Here is a 19,737-nt window from a genome sequence, read left to right as displayed (position 1 = left end):
AGAAATGAAATGTGTACAGCTCTTGATGTGTTCAAATCATAAATTATGAAGAAGAAAAAAAACTTATATACCAAAATGTTGCTGAGCGGACAGATTTTTTTTGCTACATATTCTTATAACAGCAATAATAACTGGATGAGGGAATGGTTAAAGAAAGATTTTGAAGATGGGGGACATGTTCCTGGCCTTGGGATGATGACCACATGGGTAGACACACTTTTTCTGAGCTCACAAAGATGTGTACATGAAATACACACGGGTTCCTAAGCATTTGCCTCCATAGGTGGCTTCAAACTAGAAGCAAAGGATTTTCATTATCAAACAGCTGAAGCTTTGAACCTACTGATCATACAGTTAGACTATCCCAATGAATAAATGAATGTTCTCATTAGATACAAGTTTGGGGTTTTTTTTAAGCTGTTTGTTTGCTTATTTGTTTGTTTGTTTTAGCTTGGAGACTTTGCTTCCAGGCCAACTCCAAAGAACCAACCACATTTTTCTGACGCAAGCAAAACTAATCAGAGTGACATAGAAAGTGGTGTGAGGGGAGCCTGAGTGGCGGGCTTTTTTTTCTTTCTCTTGATTCCAGTTTGACAGTTATAATCTTTCTGAGTTTGCCCTGTGCTGGGCACTGAGGAGCGAGTGGCTGATGGAGAACGAGCCAGGCATGGTCACCTGTGCAGAATGTGGGAACCCTAGGGATGTCCAATGGGTACCTCACAAAGGAAAAGGGCCTTTCCTGGGAAGGGTAGGACTGGGAGGTCGGCTGAGGGTGAAAGGCATCTGAACTCACGTAAGTAGACCACCCAAAGCGGTTCTAGCTTCTGGGGTGGCAGGCAGCATGCTCTGAGGTCCTGTTCGGACTAGTTCTGACACTGCCCCTTGTGCTGGCCTTCCGGAAGCCACGTGGTTGGCTCTTGCAGCAGAAGCATGCTAGCTTGAGGTAATTGACATAGATTAAGCTACAGGCGGGCTGTATAGATCATGGGCTCAGATCTAATTCCTTCCTGGTCCACTCAATTACCCAGGAGTGCCTTTCTGGAGAACTAAGGGTTGTTACTGTAAATAAGTCCAGCACTGGGCACAATGTCACCAGTAACTGCATTTGCCAGGCCTGGACTATACATAAGGAAACCATCAGCGATGGGACCGTTGAGCTCACAAAGGCACAGCCAACCTGACAGCCTGGTGTCCACAGGCCAGGCTGAGGGGAACACAGAAAACGCCCCCAGGAACTCGCCAGATGCCGGGTTTCAGTCCTGCCTCTGTCTGCAGTTTATCGTGAAACCTTGACCTTCATGGAGCCTCCGTCCCCCTCTGTGAAAATGAAAGAAAGACATTAAAAATTTCAGGGAACATGAAGACAGTAAGGAATGCCCTCAGGTTCTCAAGAACTGAATTCAGCAGAATTTCTAATCTTGACTCAATGCATTCAGCCACTGCAAGTCTCAGCTTTGCTACGTGTGGAATGAGAATCGTGATTTCATTCAGTTCTGTTTTTGATTTGTTTTAATAAATGGATTCAGACAATGTCTTTAGAATGGGCTGAAGATGTGAATCAGTAACACTAAATCAAAAGCTATCAGAAAAATAAATCATGTACAAACATGTTAAATACTCATTTCAAATACTTTTAATGCCTTTTTAATTTTTTCCACAAGAGAAAGAAATTGAGTCTTTCAAAGAACAGAGTATTTACCTTTTGTAGCAAAACATTTAACTGTTCAATGTTAGTACATCCAATTTTTATTTGGGGTTGAAATAGAAACTATTAATACTTTTTAGGGTCTTCTGAGACCGGGTGGTACAGCTCACAGAAAGTGTAGTATGCCTGTAAGTAACAAAACCTCAATTCATGGCAGTTGCTGCATAAACAGGACTCCTATCCTCATAACCTCACTGCACAGAGAGGCTGCCAAACCTGAATGTTCCACCATCACATCTTCCCTTCCTCCACCATCCTTTGCAGCCAGCTGTAGCTGAGAATCTAATAGGCAAGTCAAGACCTCCATCATCCCTCGGAAGAAAGAATATTCAGTAAACTTTACAATCTAATAAAACATCCAAGAGATGCCAGGGGGTTGAAACTCTTCAAAATGAAATGATTTTTTAAAGTTATTTTTTCATACCTAACTACAGCCAAGCTATCATGTCAACAGCTCACTAATTCTTAGAGTGAACAAAGCCTATCAAGTTTTGGCAAGTCGTCCAAGAGTACCTGCTTACATAAATTATATGATATGACACATTTTCCCTCACGTTTGACTTTCTGCCGCAGGATTAGGGGAGAGGCAATTTCTACGAAATGTTAGAAGGTCCCCTCAATTTTCCTAAGGGTATCTCTTAATCCTTTCATACACAAATCATCCCCGTTTTGAAGCACCTGCCTTTAAATGGACCTGCCACCTCCAGTCCGCCCCATTAGCCCTCAGAGGCTTCGCCTATGACTAGAGCCTTCTCTGGCGGCAGTTCTCTCCACTTCTGAAACAATATCTCCTCTGTGAGGTCCGCAGTTCCTCACTGCAACCCATCTCCTCCATAGTCACATGGTACACATGGCATCTGGCAGTCTGTGGGGAAGAGTCTCACTGGGGCATTGGTGCTCTTCGGGAGGTTCTAACATTCCTGGCAATGGAGGTGTGAGTGTGTGAAGGGTTCATAGATACCTATCGGCATACTGTGAGGACAGTGGCTTTCCCACAGGGGGACAGTGGCTTTCCCATTCGAGGCCAGATAATAAATCCTCAATGAGTTGGGACCTGTTGGAAACTTCTGAGCCGGGACCTGTTTCATGTTGGAAACATGGTCTCCAAATTCAGGTGTTGATGGTTCTTGGAGGTGGGACTTTGCAAAGGAAGCTATTAGAAGCGTGTGCGTGTGTGTGTGTGAAAGAGTTCACATGTGGGAGATTGTGCATGTGTGTGAGTATACATGCGTGTGGACACCAAAGCTCTCCTTTGTGCTGAGACATGACGTCCCTCACCAGGGGCCGGCACCTCGCGCTTGGATTTCCCAGGTTCCAGAATCAGGAGCCTTCCGTTAAAACTGCCCAGTCTCCGCAGATGAAACTCTGTCTCTAGCTCTTCAATGACTAGCGTTTGCCGTCTCCCACCCACACAGCCCCTCTTGACTCCAATGACACAGAGTCTCTGCCCGTGAAAGAACAGTGGCTGTTGTTGCTGTTTTCTAACCGTCCAGAAGCTAGAGTCCCCACATTTTGTTTCTGTTACGTCACAGGAATTATTTAGTTTAAACTCGCTAGGACCATGTCAATGTAAGAAAAAAAAGGGTAATATTGCTAGTAGCCATTTCTAGTCTTCACCGGTACTCGGCACTAAACAGAGAGCATGTATGTGCACAGGGTCCCCATTACGTGAGAATCTATTAGCTACCATGGTAACCATGTTGTCTCCAGAAGCAAAAATCCATTTGAATGACAAAATATTCATGATTAAATGGTCACTTATAAAATTAATACCCAATACAACCCCGTGCCCCACAGAACCAACTCTTTTGGTGACCCAGACAAATGACTTCACCTCCCTTGTCCTCAGTGGCAATATGAACTGATGACAAAATCGCCTCAAATTGGACATTCAGATGTTGGAGGGATAGTGTGTGGAAAATCTTTTCAAGCAGTAATTTGGAAAGTTATCTTCGAGTAGGACTATAGAACAGTCCTCTAATATGGCATTTCCGTTCTGTGCTGCATTGATAGAATGAATGAATTTCAGCTAGGCTGTTTGTGTTCAGATTCCCTTGCAGCTAGTTGGGAATATGTGATAAATTTCTGGCCAAGGGGACAGAGAAAAAATGTTTATAATTTCTAGTTGGTATTCTTAGAGTAAAGGGAATTGTTTTTCTCGCTGTCCTTTTCCTCTTTCCTTTGACTGGAATATATATGTGGTGCTAAAGTACCTAGAAAGATGTTAATGACAAAAAAAAAAAAAAAAAAAAAAAAAAACACTCTAAAGATGATGAAGGGAAAAAAATAGAAAGCCAAGTCACGGGAACTCCAAGATGTAAATCAACTGTCCCCGAACAATCCCTGTTGTGCAATGAAAGGATCATCTGCCTGCTTATGCTGCAGTTCTCTGGGATGGTTCCTCCAGTAGCTAAACCACATGCTACCTTAAAGAGGATCAGTCTTCTCTTGTCTTACACAGCCTACAAAGGACTAGGAGGCTGGAGCAAGGAATGGCTAAGACCTGACTTTTAAAGCCTGGTTGTCTCATGGTGACTCCAGGTTTTAACTCTTTCTGGTAATACAATAAATGAAAGTCATTAGCCCATCTAAGCTTTGGATTGGAAATCCATATGCTGAGAATAATAGAATGGTCCATATAGGATCAACCTTAGGTTTGATAAAAATGCAAAGGATGACCTCAATGCTCAGATCAGCACATCTCAAGTGCTCGATAAAGGAGGATCATTACCATTTCAGAGAACTAACAAAGCAGGGGCTGGAAGATAACCCACTGATAAATTTAATGTGGAGTCCTAAACCTGAGGAGACAATATTGGAAAGTCATTCCTCACTCTTTAGATCCCAGAAGGGTTTGGGAAGAGGGTTGTCTCCTCAGGATCCCTGACATTGCTTGCTCACCTCTGTCTGAGACAAGCTTTGCTGGGTTCTGCCTTATGCTGATCCATTTATTATACAGGATATGAAAGAACTATTTACAAGCAGTTTTTCTTTGCTCATTTGGTCAGTTGGTTGATTGGTTGGTCAGTTGTTTGTTTGGTTCAGTTTTTGCTTTATTTATTTATGTATGTATTTGCTTGTTTGTTTGTTTGTTTTTAAGCAGGATCTCACTATGCAGCCGTAAGTGGCCTAGAACATCTTTCAATAGGGACCAGCTCCACCTGCGTCTCTTGTGCTGGAATTAAAAGCATGCACCCCAACTCCCTACCTTGTTTGACCTTTTGAATGCCGTATGCCCATGCAACTGTTTGAACATTAAGATGAAGCATTGCCAGGTGGGCAGATCCAGGCAGCGGGCAGCACCCACATCATCTCCCCAGGAGAGCAGACGGCAGCACTCACTCCGTGCACCACTCTTGCTAGCACGGTACTCCTGTACTCTGGACCCTCTTGCTGCTGTGTTCTCTTCCAAATCACAAGATTCTACTTTTCCCAGGTGACGGTGCTCTCTGGCTTCCTGAAGGCTCGGCCAGTAGGAGGCAGAGTAAAAGATAAAGGAAGGAAAAGGACTTAGCCAGGGTCTTCCTCTCTCTGCCCCCTTGTCCAGCTTTAGTGGTAGCAATAACTGCTACAGAGTCCAGATGACACTTAACCTTGGCAGCGTGGCTGATAATGGAGGTGCCTTTCTGTTTCTTTCCCCGGAGGTAGTATCCTAATAATGCTTATTTCTGAGTGGCCTGAGGTTCTGCAATGTTCTCTCTTGGTTCTTCCATCCCCCGTCGATTCAGTCTCCCACACTGGATTCTTTCTGTTTTGAAGAATCCTGACATGTTTATTTTCTGTCCAGACCTTGGCAGACAGAAGATGGCAACTCACATCAAATATTGCCTTGTATGTGTGAGAGAAATTCGAGGGGTGGGGGTCTTTGAGTTGGTGAATTCCCAGAGCAAGAAGACAACATACAAACAAGAAGATAATCACACAAACATTGAGTTCTTTTCTCTGAGGAGCTGGAAGGCTGGACACAACCCTAATGGACATATGTTTCTTCCACCAAGACTCTCTGATTCCATCAAACCCTTCATTCTTCTCAGCTCTGTTTCCTGTCTAGTTCCCTGGGGTGATGAACCTCGAACCTTCAGGCCCTGGCCTCAAACTTAACAGAAATTCTTCTAGAGAAGAGGTTCTCAAACTGTGGGTTGTGACCGACCCACTGGGGGTCAAATGACCCTTTCACAGGGCCGCATGTCATGTATGCTACATATCAGATATTTACCTTATGATTCATTAACAGTAGCAAAATTACATCTATAAAGTAGCAACGAAAATGATTTTATGGCTGTGGGTCACCACTGATTGAGGGACTATGTTAAAGAGCCATAGCATTAGGAAGGTTGAGAACCAATGCTCTAGAAACTTCTACATAGAGGACACCAATCTGGCTCAGAGCAGAATGGATGGGAAGGAGAAGGGGGGGGGGAGAGGGTGTGGGGATGTGAACATTCATTTCCATCTAAACAGCCTTGACAGCACTGAACACTCAGGATGTTTGTAAATAATCTGTTTGGCCCCTGAAAGCTATCTCTCATGGAAACAATGAATCAACCAAGCTGCTTGAGTTTATGCCTGGTGGGGAGACACATTCCAGGGTCTGATTACATTGCTACTTCATTAGAGAGAAAAAGAGGGATGTGGGGAAGGAGGAGGTGATGAGTCATTAAGAGCTGGTCTTCCAGTTTAAACTGCTTAGCTTTTGTCATAAAGAGCTAAATCTAGAAATGAGAGACGGTTATGACACTGGCTTTCTCCTTGAAGCTGGGGGTGGCTGCCCTCTTGTCTTGCCCTTCCCCAAAGCCCCGGCATCTCTGGGCCACTCTGTCAAGTTGCTAAGCATGGCTTAGAAACAGTAAGGGGTGGAATGAATGTAATTCTCTCAGAGAAAAGTGGTAACCCAGCCGGTGTGAGCACAACCCATCAGTGGAACACATGCTGATTGACAGTGACAATCATCTCTTATGATTGATGGTTACAGATCCAGTTCTAGATATGGTGAGGAGTTTCCCACCTGGTCATGGAGACTAAGGTAGGACACTGATCCCATTTCCATCACAGATTGGGATTTCTTTTGCATTATTTGACTTTCCAGAGAATCCTGTGGCATACTGGGGTCTTGTGAGGGAGCCAGAAGGCAACGCAAAAAGTAGGAAGTGAACCTTACTCACTGCACTATTGTGGGTGCGAGATTTCTTTTCCTTCGTTTCTTATCTCTTTAATCCGTTTCTTCCAAGTCAACAAGTGACAACATTTGAACAAGAATCACAGAGTTCAAACAAACAAGACAAGGTTTAATGAAACATTGAATGATGATTTCAACACGAACTCATTGCTTTAAATTTAAATAGCGTCTCCCACAAGCTTGGTCCCATCAGCACCCTACCATGTGAGAAGTGAGAGGGTATCTTGGGGTGCCACAGCTCCACGAAGGTTTGTGATGGTTGATGGTTAATAGGAGAAGGAAAGGGACGATGTCTTCAGTGGTGTAACCACTTGTAAGGTGCCCAAGCTCCTGGAATCAGACTGTCACCCACACTCTATAAACAACCCTGATGAAACACATTCAGATAGACAGACACAGGTGCACACACACACACACACACACGACATGGCATTCAAAGGCAAGGCAGAGAGGAAGAGAAAAGCGATTCATGAGAGTGGGAGGGAAACAAGAGATGGTACTCTTACAGGGTAAGAGTAGGAAGATGACGAAAACACATTATATGCATATATAAAACTCTCATAACGAAAGTCAGTTAATATGTATATTTAATATTTTCTAATAAGAACCATTGATTAAAGAAAACAACAGTAACCAAGAAGAATCCTCGATTTCTAGACTTGGAGATAACTGTGAAGCTTGGTTCCCTCTGTGCTGTCAGAGCACCCACAGACCCTGTACCAGATTTACCACACACTACATGCCTTGGCTTTATCCTCCCTTGCTTTATTCTCTAGACAGACTGTGCCAAAGCTTGTCCCTAATAAGGCTACTCTCATGCTATGCTCCACAAACCACTCCAAGTTCAAAACCGTCAGCAGACATGTGTTCTTCTGGAACCTTCTTAGGGAGAACAAATTGAAATGCCGCATAAGCCTATAATACACTTTGGGAGAACCTGCAGTTAAAGAAAGCCATTGTTCTGGTTTGCTGTTTTCCCCGGTTGTTTCCATAACATCATCATCCATGAAAAGCCTTGTTTCCTGAAAGCCAATTAGCATCTTGTTCCCATCCCGCCTGGTTAGAAAGCACAGCCTCCTGGTAAATTCGCTGGCTTATTCGTTGCAGATGGAAACCCATTCTGCTGTGTCAGAAAGCAGTTTGGAGCAAGGAGGGCTGCTAATGAGGAGTTACCAATCTCTTTCTCAAGTAGAAGAGCTATCTGCTGAGCTTCTCTTGCTCTGCTAAGAGACTGCAGACACCCCCGACTGAAGTTGAGGAGCAAACGTGTGGGGATATCTCCAAACACATCGCTGGCTCCTCACCCGGGCCAGGCAGCCTCACATGCCTTATTATCGATATTTAAACAACTACAAAGGTGGACGCTGACCCCGAGCATCCTCCCCATCCTTCCCCATGGTCCACTCGAGATGTTATCTGCAAGGAGTAAACAGGCTCGGCCCTAAAGCCTCGGCCACCCTGGTGTGATGTCAAACAGCTGCTCAACAGTCCTTGAAGCCAGCTCCCATCTCTCCCCTGCTGAACTTATGGCGTGTCCAGCTTCCTGGTAGGGCTTCCCTTTGAAGTCCAGGAGGGCCCTGTGCTGGGGATGTGTGGGAAGGGAAACTTGGATTCATCACTCCTGGAGCCATCTTTTCCATGGGAACAGAATCTTTCCAGAAGAGAGGAACTAGCTGGGAGCCTCAAATCATAAAAGTGGGTAACCATGGTTACCCGCATGGCATGGCAGAAAGAGAGCATGCTAGTGTCAGTTTTAGGACCAAGCTCAGTCTTGTTCAAGCACTAACAGCCGGTTAAGAACTGGAATGGTCCCTTTTTTTTAACAAACGCAGATGCTGAGTCTCAGATGGACAGACTAAGCCACGTGTCTAAGGCCATATGCAAAGGAAGGGGAGAGCAGGTTTCTCATTTAACTCGAGACTGATTTCCTAAACCCGGGAGAACAGAGGCCACAAACATGCACTCCAAAGAGGGGAACACAGCTCAGCTGATGGGTGCTTGGCCAAGTATATACACAACGCTGGGTTTGACCCCACACACACAAACAAAATAAACTTGCATGGTGATGCATGTCTGTAATCCTAGCACTCAGGAGGTGGAGGCCGGAGGACCAAGAGTTCAAGGTCATCCTTGCAAGTTTGAGATCAACCTGGATTGCATGAGCTTCTCTGTCCAATTAGAGAGGAAGTGGGGGAGGGGAAGAGAAAGAGAGTCACTAGGTCGGAGAGAGGCTGATGAGGTGAGGGGCTTTCGTATGTATGGACAATGTCATTGTGTGGGGTCTCCCCTCACCCCTTGCAGGACCGAACTTCATTTTGCACATGGCTGCCCTCTAGTCTGCACGGCTGATTGTCTCTCTCGAACTGAAACGAGAGTTTTCTGCAGCACCAGGGATGTTAGTCTATGACTTTGACAAAAAGTACCTCTTCCAGCAAGTGATTGCGTGCCATCCCCATGGACCACTGTGACTGCTCTGCCCGCCTGCTGTGTGATAGTATTTTGTTGTGATCCTACCACACACTCTACCTCATGCCTTGCCTGTGTTTCCCACTGGCTCCTTCCTCACAGCCACCAGCTCTGGTTCAATCCCCTCTCTAAAGCAGTGGTAGCACACAGCTGCCATCTTCCATTTTACAGATGGGAAAACTGATGTCCGGAGAGAGTAGATCCTATTGGCCTAAAGTCTAACACTCATCACTCATCGGTTTCTCAGTTTGTCTGGGGAGTCGGGAGAGGGAGAGAGCATAGTTTTCACCCTTAACAAGTTATCCTCAAAAAAATAGTGACTTGAAACAAAAACAAAACCGGGCAAGGTGATTATACACCTACAGTCCTAGAACCCTGGAAGCTGAGGCAGGACGATGCCAAGTTTGAAATCAGCTTGGGCTACATAGTGAGTTCAATCCCAGCTTGTTTAGTGTGCATGAGACCCTGGCTTCCATCCACCACAGGAGCAGTAACTAGATAAGAAAATATTGATGGGGACTGGAGAGATGGCTCAGCACCTAAGAGTGCTTGCTGCTTCTGCAGAAAACTGGAGTCTGGTCCCCACTACCCACACCCACCTGCAACTTCAGTCCCAAGAGATCTGATGCCCTCTGGTCTCCTGAGGCTCCCACATGCATGCACGCAGCACATATAAACTCATGCAGGTGCAACTCACTTGGGGAGGCAGTAACTCAGGCCTGACTTAGGTGCATTGAGGTTCAGGGATGCTCTTGAGACACAATCAGAATGTCACCCGTGTCAATAGCTTATCTGAAGGCTTGGACAAGGCTGGAGGAATCACCACTTCCCGGGAAGCTCCTTTCCACAGCCCCCAGCAGGAGGCTTCAGCTCCTCCTGGACACACCCTGAACCCAACTCTCAAGAGAGCGAGGTAGATGTAAGCTTGGTTTTATGGCCAAGCCTTAGGGGTCACGTTAGATCACTTCCACAACATCCCATCGACCCCCTAGGCTTGAGCTATCCAGTGAAGGAGGGGCCCTTCACCAGGGCAGGAGCAGTAGAAGTCTCAGTGAGAACCTACTGCAAGTGCCTCCTGAGCCACTGAAGAACTCTGGACAGCGCAGAGCTGGGAGCATGGGCATGAGGAGGCAGGAAGGGGTCATGGGGCCACCTGCACACCCACACAAAGGAAGGTGCCGGTGCATAGGACTGTGTGAGCACATTCATGTCGGCAGGTGCATCTGCACATGCATACGCCTGTGCTTTGAAGCCTGAGGTGTCGTCACCTGGAGTTTTTGAGACAGGGTCTCTCACTGCACTTGGAGGTCACTGTTGGGCGAGGCTGACTAGCAAGCGTCAGGAATCTGCCTGTCTCCACTTCCTCTGCATTGGGATTGCAAGCACACACTACCACAACTGTCTTTTGTTTTTTTGTTTGTTTGTTTGTTTGTTTGTTTGTTTTTACACGGGTTTTTACACAGGCTCGAACCCAGGCCTTCATCCTTAAACAGCAAGCTCCTAGCTGAATGAACCATCTCCCCAGCCCAAGTTCCATGGTTCTTCTGGAGTCAGGATGGCGGAAGGGCTGGGCCTTGCTGGGAAGGTGTGGTCAGGATTCTGGTCTAACATGTTTTCTAGATTCCTTTGTGTATGATTGCAACCCTCTGTGTAGAATCAATGAAGGTACTGCGCTACACTCCAACTTGCCAGTAATCTATCTCTTGCTTGAAAGAGGTTAAAATAGGGAGCGGTGATTCTCAACATTTTAAAAGGGTATTTTGGTCCAAACAGATTCTTTCTTGGCATTTCCTTCGCTCTTGTTTACCATTAGCTGCGCCTGAGATTTTATTTATTCGTTCAACAAACATTTATTGAGTGTCTGCTGCAGGCTCCAGACCTTAATCCCCTGTGCCAGACACTGATAATATATAAGTAAACAACACGATCATCTCTGCCCTCGTGGACTTAATGACCTTCTCTACGGCCAGGGCTAGCTGGGGAGTGGGGCTCAACAATGTGGTCTCAGCTGCAACGTGGTGGCACAGGCCTGTGGCCTTGGCACTTGCAGAGAAGAAGCAGAAGGATCAAGTGTTCAGGAGCAGCTTGTTATGGGCACCGAGACTCAGTCTCAAAACAGATGAGAGGAAGAAAAGAAGAAGGGGGAAAGAAGGGGTCCACAGGGACCTCAAGCCAGTCAGAAATACCGCTAATGAGACATAGACCATCTAGTTAGTCTCTGTGGCAGGCAGGGAAGAAAAGAGCCTGGGATCAGGGCATCTCAGCCCCGGCTTCAAAAGAACTTCCTTGACGCACATCCCCAGGGCCAGGTGCCCTCCATCACATTGGCATCTACTGCTTCTGCAAGGAACAAGGAGGCCTAGGAGTCGGCTGTTCTCCAACCTGCTGGGCTGTGTGCTCTTGCTGGTTTTGCACGAAAAGGTTCAGGCGGTCAGCTGGTCGGGGTTATGGGCTGCCTTAGGTGTGAGCTGAGCAGTAGGAACTGTGAGAAAGGACTGCGGAGACAGCCATCGTGCGGGGGAATGGTGCAGCAGAGTGGAGTGGAAAACCAAGCAGCTGTGAGCACCGCGTGGTTTCTACATGCCTCTCTCCACCCTCTCCACCGGGGATGTCGGTTATCCAGCTCAGCTAGCTGTGTCTCTGTGCCGACGGACAGCAAAGGAGGCCAGGTCCCTGCAGGAAAGCTACTGTAAGCCCACAGTGTCCATATCCACATGTACGTTTAGTGTACATAATTAGACCCTTTGGAGCCGTGTGCTCCTAAGGTGTTTCCAAGATAAAGGAAGGCCCCAACCCACTGATCACAGGAAATTGAAAAAATAAGAACTTTAGTGGGGTTGTAGCTCAGTTGGCAGAGGTTTGTCTAGCATGCACCAAGCCCCAAGTTTGACCTCCAGAACCATATAAACCAGGAATGGTAGTGCTCCCTTGTAATCCTAAGACTCAGGAACTAGAGGCAGGAGGACCAGAAGTTCAAGGTCATCCTCTGCTACACAGAGAGTCAGCCTGGGCTACATGAGATCCTGTCTCAAAACAAAATAAAAACAAGAAGCTGAGTGGCTAGGCAGGGTCTGGCGTCCACTCCTATCGATCCTAGGGACAGACTTAAGAACTGAAACAGCAAAAACATACTGTGTCAGTAACCTCAACATCTGCTTTGAGGTGTGAGGACCCTGCTGTGGCTCAGGACAGATTTTGGGTTTCTCCAGTGAAAGGAACCCAATGGGTTGAGTTTGAGCCTGACCTGAAGTCAATGGGAGCCAAGTTTCCATCCTGGTTCCTTCGCTAATTTGTCACGGGACAAGGTGAAGTTCAAATATTTGATTTCTACAACCTTAATGTAAGTACAGCTGTGGTTTAAATGTGTCTCCCCTGCCACCCACCACCCCACAAATTTCTGTGTAGGAAACTAAATCTCTGCTTTTATATGTTATCCTCTGAGGGGGTTTGATAAGGTTGGAATGTGGGGTTCCTATGATAGTATCAGTGGCTTTATGGGAAGAAGTGCTTTTTTCCTCTCTGCTATGTGAAAGCTCTAACCATGCTGTGCTGTGCTCTCAGGCTTTATTGTTAATAAATGGCCTGATTTTACCTGTTTTCTTATAGCCACAGAAAACAGACTAGGATGGAGCCCTTCCAGAATGGATTGTACCATGAAAGCTTTAATATCAGACCAGGTATAAAACCTACTTCCTGGTTGCAAGTTAAGGGTTCTTAGGAGAACTTTTAACTCTTTGTGCCTGTTTTTATCTTTTCCTATGAGCCACACCAATGAACTCACCATACAATCTAATTGCAGCTAGTTGTAAATCCCACAGATTCTTAGCTCGAGGTATTTTCCTGTCTACACATGAGATGGGCTTGGAATGTTGGGTCCAGACTCCTGGAAAAGTCTTCTCCCCCCATCCCCTCCCCTGTGATCAACTAGAATCATATCAGTTCCCTTTTCTCATTTCTGTAATAAAGCACTTGACAAAAGCAACTTGAGGAAGAAAAGGTTTATTTGGCTCACAGTTCAAGGGTGTGGTTCACCTCAATGGGGAAAGCCATGGCCACAGGAGCGTGAGAGAGGCTGGTCTCATTGCATTGCAGCCAGGGAGCAGAAAGAGATGAACACTGGCACTCATTTCACTGTCACCTTTCTATTCAGTACCGGATATCCACTCCTGAGATGATGGTGCCCATTGTTAGGGTGGCTGCCCCCACATTAACCTGATGCAGAAACTCTCGAGTGGATGTGCTCAGAGCCTTGTCTCTTCAGTCATTCTCAATCCCATCAAGATGACAATCAGTATCAGTTCTCACAACGTGGTCATAACCATGCTAAGCTCCTCCCCCTCTGTGCAACTGTTCTGGCCCACATCCTTCTTAAAGGTTGCCATGGCAACTGTATCCCGGGTGCCCAGAGTAGAGATGTTGACAATATGCAACCAGAACTATGGCTTAATTTTTTTGCCTTCCCCCGCCCCGTCCTTTGGGGACTCCTCTTGGGATCTCCTGCCACACTAACCACTTAGGCACCAATTCTATCTGCACCTACAGGCCTTTCATCTCAGCAACACTTTCCAGTTTGGCCATGAGGGTTCAATGAATACAGAAGATCTAAAGCAGACCCCCTGCCATGAGGTCTTGCCTCGTGCAGTTACTCTGATCCCGCTGGAGGATGTCCTTGAGCTGTCACACAGCATGCGGGAAGCAACTCACAACAGCTTCCACACAAAGCAAGGGCTGTAAACATGCCCTGGTCATTTTACAGACATGCAAAGCGAGGCTTCGTAACTACGTGTTCAGATCCCACCTCAAACTCTTCTTGCTCTTTACAACCCCTTCAAAGGCCGTGGCTATGAAAATCCAAAGTCCTGACATCTACCCTGAGCTGTCCTTTTCTCAAATTCCCATACCAGAGACAGTTGAACCCTTGAACTGGGAGCTGAATAAACCTTTCTTCCCTCCGTTGCTTTTGTCTAGTGTTTTGTTACATCAGTGAGAGAAGGGAACTGATACAATTCTAGTTGTTGGGGGGAAAGGGGTCAGAGGGGGAGGGGGAGGGGAGACTCCTCCAGGAATTCCAAGCCCATCTCATGTGTAGATAGGAAAATACCACAAGCTAAGAATCTGTGGGGTTTACAATTAGCTGCAATTAGGTTGTCCTGTTAGTGATTTTATTGTGAGTTCATTGGTGTGGCTCATAGGAAATGATAAAAAACAGGCCACAAAGAGTTAAAAGTTCTCCTAAGAATCCCTAAGTTGGAAATGGAGAGCAGGTTTTATACCTGGTCTGAGAGTGCAGGAATTTTGAGAAAATTCTGCTGAAAAGGCAGAAACTAAGACAAAGGCAGTCTGGGAGCCTTAAGCCCAGCAGAGAGAGGATACAGAGAGTCCCAGCCACTGGCCCCTGCCCCAGCTGGCCATCATGTTGAACAGGGCTGTATCCCAGATGCCAGTCACCTCTTCAATTGCCTCCCAGGAGGAGGGGTGAGCCCATCGGTGTCTGATGTACAATTGTGACGCAGGGCAAGCCGCACTCAAAGGGGTATCTGAGGTTACAGAACACGGAATTCTGGGTCTGTTTATAAACCAGCAGGCCCGGGGATTCCATTATTCACCTTCATGAGCACAGAGCGATCTGACTCACACGATCGTAAAGGAGATCAAATGGCCCCGTCACTAATAATTCTTTCCCTAGCCCATTCTCTGGCACATGGGTTTGTAAACAGAGTTTTAATGGCGCCCCTCGCACATAATAACCTCATTTCTTTACCTTTGCGGCCTCACCACTCTTGACTAATCAGGTTTAGGCTTAAGCCTCCCTCATTTGTGTGAACTAATGTTACGTGGTGTTTTAAGAACTTTCTCAAATCAAGGCTCTCGACCTTCCAGAGCTCTGAACTCTATCCCAGTGAGTCGGCCTTGACCTTTCCCGTAATCATGCCAGGACCCTGAGACACCCCCCTCCATTCCTGCTCTCCCCTCTTTCTCCAGGAAGCCCATGCCCCTCCTGGGCACGGCCTGGATGACCTCAAAAATCACTTTCTAAAAACACCTGGTATCTTTGGAATCACACATTGTACTCTGGAAAAGACAGGTTTGTTGACTAAGAAACTGTCACACATAGAGCCACTGTGTGTGGTGTGTATGTGTGTGAGTGTGTGTGTGTGTCTGAGTATGTGTCTGAGTGTGTGTGTGTGTGTGTGTGTGTGTGTGTGTGTGTGAATATGTGTGTCAGTGTGCGTGTGTGCATCTTAGGGTGCCCGTGTGTGTATGTGTCAGTGTGTGAGTGTGTGTATGTTTCTGTGTTTATGTGTCTAGGTGTGAGTGTGAGTGTGTGGGTGTTAGAGGTAAGCTGGCGGCCACACACGATGTGAGCATAAAAGGAAGATGAGCTGAGGATTGGGAAGGGATGGCAAACTCCCTGCAAGACAGGTCCCCAAATTCCAGCCTCTGATGGAAGCCGGATGCATCTCAGCACCCTGCTATTTTGAATGTCTTTAACTTTTTTATTTAATTTAGTGTGTGTGCATGTGTGTGTATTGAGCGTGAATGTGTGTGGTGTGTGTGAATGTATGTGTTTGTCTGAGTGCGTGTGTGGTGTATTTCTGTAAGTGTGTGTGTGTATGTGTTGTAGGTGTGTGTATATAGGCATACACATGAGTGAAGTATCCAAAAGGGCCAGAAGACACACACACCAATAAAGAGGGCTTTACACACACACGCACACACACGCACACGCACACACACGCACACGCGCACGCGCACACGCACACGCACACACACACACACCAATAAAGAGGGCTTTACACACGCACACACACCCCTTGAGCTGGGGTTGCAGGCAGGTGTGACCCACCCATCACAGGTGCCGGGAGCTGAATTTGGGTCTTGTGTAGGAGTGCTGCTCTTTACAGTTGGGCCCCACTTCAAGGCTTCTTTTAAATCGACTCTAATACGTTTTCAAACACGTACCATGAATAGAAAGTGCGGTAGACTGAGGCTGAGGTCAGAAGTCCTGCCTCGGCCTCACCTCCAGACCAGATACCTTCCACAACCCTGAGTTTTAGTACGAGCCCTGCCCTTGACTCTCACACCGAACCTCTAAGGAGATGCACTCTCCAGTGTGACCCGTCTACACCTTCATGGAAACTGATCTTTAAAGGGCAGTCAATAATCTCCTGCCCGTTTCGGTTATACGTGGCTATCAAATGATGTGTGGAAACAATTCTGATGTAGAGACCTTTGGATTTGGGGGTGTTGCAGGAGGGATTTTGAGCGTGCGAGCAAGCCTGGTTAAATTCCAGTTGGATATGCTGGCGTGCCTGAAGAAATGTTCTGGAAAGATCAGTTTCTGGCATCGACCGTCTTTGCGTCCCTTTCCTAGATGCAGTGGGGAAGTGTTGAACGAGGAACAGAAAAAAAGCCCTGGGGCCGGGGTGGGCTCAGTGCTGGAGCACTTTTTGTCACAAGTGCGTGTGAGGCTCTGAGTTTGGTCCCCAACGCCAAAGTAAAAGGGGAAGTGTATGTCTATGGCTCAGTGGCTAGAGAGATTGTTGAGCATGAGCCAAGCCCTGGGGCGGAGGGTCACCAGCCCTGGGTAAAACAGGCATGGTGCCACAGGTTTACAACCCCAGGACTCCCGAGCTAGAGGCGGCTGAAGTTTATCTCGGTTACATAGTAAGCTTGAGGTCAGTCTAGAATATATGTGACCCTGTCGAAGGTGGGGCGGGCGGCGACAATGACTCTCTCAGGATGGTATTTTAGGTCTGCCGGATGCCAGACACTGGGCCCCTGCAACTAGGTGCAGAGCTTTGTGCTGATTCCAGGCCCCCATCACTGTTCAAAAGAAACAATTTAAGAGAAAGTTTTATTTTAGCTCACAGTGTCAGAGTTATCAGACCACGGCCAGCTGGCCCCACTGCGATGGGTGTATGGTAGTGAGGCAGGGCTTCATGGAGGCAGGGCACAATGAAGAAAAGAGGTACTCATCTCACACTAGCCCAGGACACAGATCGGGGAGACCAGGAAAAGCTGGGAAAAGACGTAGCCCCAGGGACATGCTCCAGGACCTACTTCCTCCATCAAGGCGCCACTTCCAAAACTTCCCCTCACTTCCTAAGAACATCATCAAATTATGATTCTATCAACAGATCAATCCATTGATTAGTCCTGAGCCCAAATGGCTCATCACCCTCTCAGTGACTGGACCCTTTGTTTGGGGATCAAGACTGCACGTTTAAGTCATAACAAGCCCCACATGTAGAACTAAGTAAGCATCACATGTGAACATTCAAACTGAAGGATTCTTAAGAAGGCATCTATTCTGACAAACCCACTCTGTAAACACAAGATGGGAAATGCTTTGGCTATGTCCACTGGCACAACCTCCACAACAGTCACTCCGGTGGCCCGTGGCGTGCTAAACTAGCCAATAAACGGGCGGGAGAGTGTTCCAATAAAACCTTATTTACAGAACCAGAACAGAGGGCTATAGTTTGACAGCTCCTGAGATGACCCAGCCTTTTGCTTCACGTTAAAGAAAATAACCCAGAAAGGAAGAGGGACTTGGCTAAGGTGGCTGGGAGAAGAGTTGAAACCAAAACCTCCCCCCGAAGATTTAGCAGAGAACGGGAAGAAAGGGAAGTGGGGATTGCAAGGGGAGAACTTGATCATAACGAGGGTGGGGAGCAGAAGACTTAAAGCAAGCAGCCAGAAACAGGCAGGGGACAGGGCTTGAACACGTGTATCTCTTTCAACAACCCCAGTGACTCTGAAGCTGGCATCAGACACCCACTTGACAGATCTAAACAGTGACCATCGGACAGGTTAAGTGTTTCTCCCAAGGGCACACGGGAGCAGATCCCATCCTCTAACCCTAATGTCAGTGACCCCTTTCCTCTGTCAGATAAACGCCAACTGAATTATGGGAAATGAAAAAAGGCTGACGTCCCCGAGTAGAGAGGAGCGAGCCCTGGTGTTCTTTAAGCTCCAAGCACAGCATCTGGAGGAACCCCCTGTATGTTTTCTACAGTTTGACACTGTGGGCCTGATTGGCACTGGAGATAATCAATCTCCCTAGAAGGAAGTGAGGTGGGTCAGTCAAGTTCCTAAGAGCACACTCCTCCTTTGAAAGCCTTCTGCCAAATGACCCCGGGGAAGAGTCAGTACCATGAAAGACAGGCTCCTGCTCCAAGCGGGACTCACTTCTGGGGCACTATGAGCGCCCCGGTGGCTGAGAGGACCTAGCCCCGGGAGGGCAGAGGCAGTGAGAGGAAGCCCAGGGTAATAAGGATAATGACAGCTCCCTCACAGCTCCTTTCATCTGAGGCTCACTGTGCTGCTCGCCACCGCACAATTAATTTTCTCAACACCCACTACACCAGCTGCCCCCAAAGAAGGTGTCATTAGCATCCTTTTATAAGCAAGGAAACCAAGAGGTGAGTTGGTTCAAAGCCACAAAACAGTTGTAAGGTAGGAGCCAAAGTTGGGGTGATTGACTCCCTCCCATCACAAGAAACCAGAGAGAAAGGAGCCATTTGTAGGAGAGACCCTGATTAACTCTTACAGCCTCACATCTAACTATCATGTGCATTCTTCTATATACCTAAAGCCCACCCTTCCATCCGTACCATGTGCTTTTCTATACATCTTTCATCCCCCTTTCCATCCATCCATCCATCCATCCATCCACCACCTGTCCTTCCACTGATCCTTTTATACATCCAACCTTCCATCTACATCCATCCTTCTATCCGTTCACTCATCCATCTTTCTTTCCATCTGTCTAACATCCATCCATCTGTTCATTCATGTATTCATTGACCTTTCTGTCATTTTTTCTGTCCATTATACATTTGTCCATGCACCCTTTCATCCACTTGTTCACCAGTCCAGTCATTTATATTCATTCATTCATTCATTCATTCATTCATTCATTCATTCTGATGAACTGATACTTGCTTTGCACTGTACAAAGACTGGAGGTGCAAACCACAATTGTGGGACTGGAGGACAGGGCTCAGCTGTGTAAGCATGAAGACCTGGCTTTAGATCCCAGCACCTATGTGAAAAGCCAGGCATAGCAGCAGGTGACTGTAACCCTAAAACTGGGCAAGCAGGTACAAGAGGGTCCCTGGGGCTCCCTAGTCAGTAAGCCCTAGCCCAAATCAGCAAGCTCCAGGTTCACTGATAACCCTGTCTCAGAAAATACAGTGGAAAGAAATTGAGGAAGACACTCAGTACTCAACTCGGGCTTCCAGGTGTATGCATACACACCATACTGAAGTTTATGTGGGGTGGGGGTGGAAGAAAAAGGAAAGGAAAGAGAAAGGGAAAGCTAGTATTGTGGCAGCACCTGATGATTCTTCAAAGATTTTTTAAACAGTCATTTTAACTAACT

The sequence above is a fragment of the Meriones unguiculatus genome, chromosome 4 (assembly GCF_030254825.1).
Source record: "Meriones unguiculatus strain TT.TT164.6M chromosome 4, Bangor_MerUng_6.1, whole genome shotgun sequence".
In the NCBI taxonomy this organism is placed as follows: Eukaryota; Metazoa; Chordata; class Mammalia; order Rodentia; family Muridae; genus Meriones; species Meriones unguiculatus.
The sequence above is the reverse complement of the archived record's forward strand: the minus strand, read 5'-3'. Positions refer to the sequence as shown.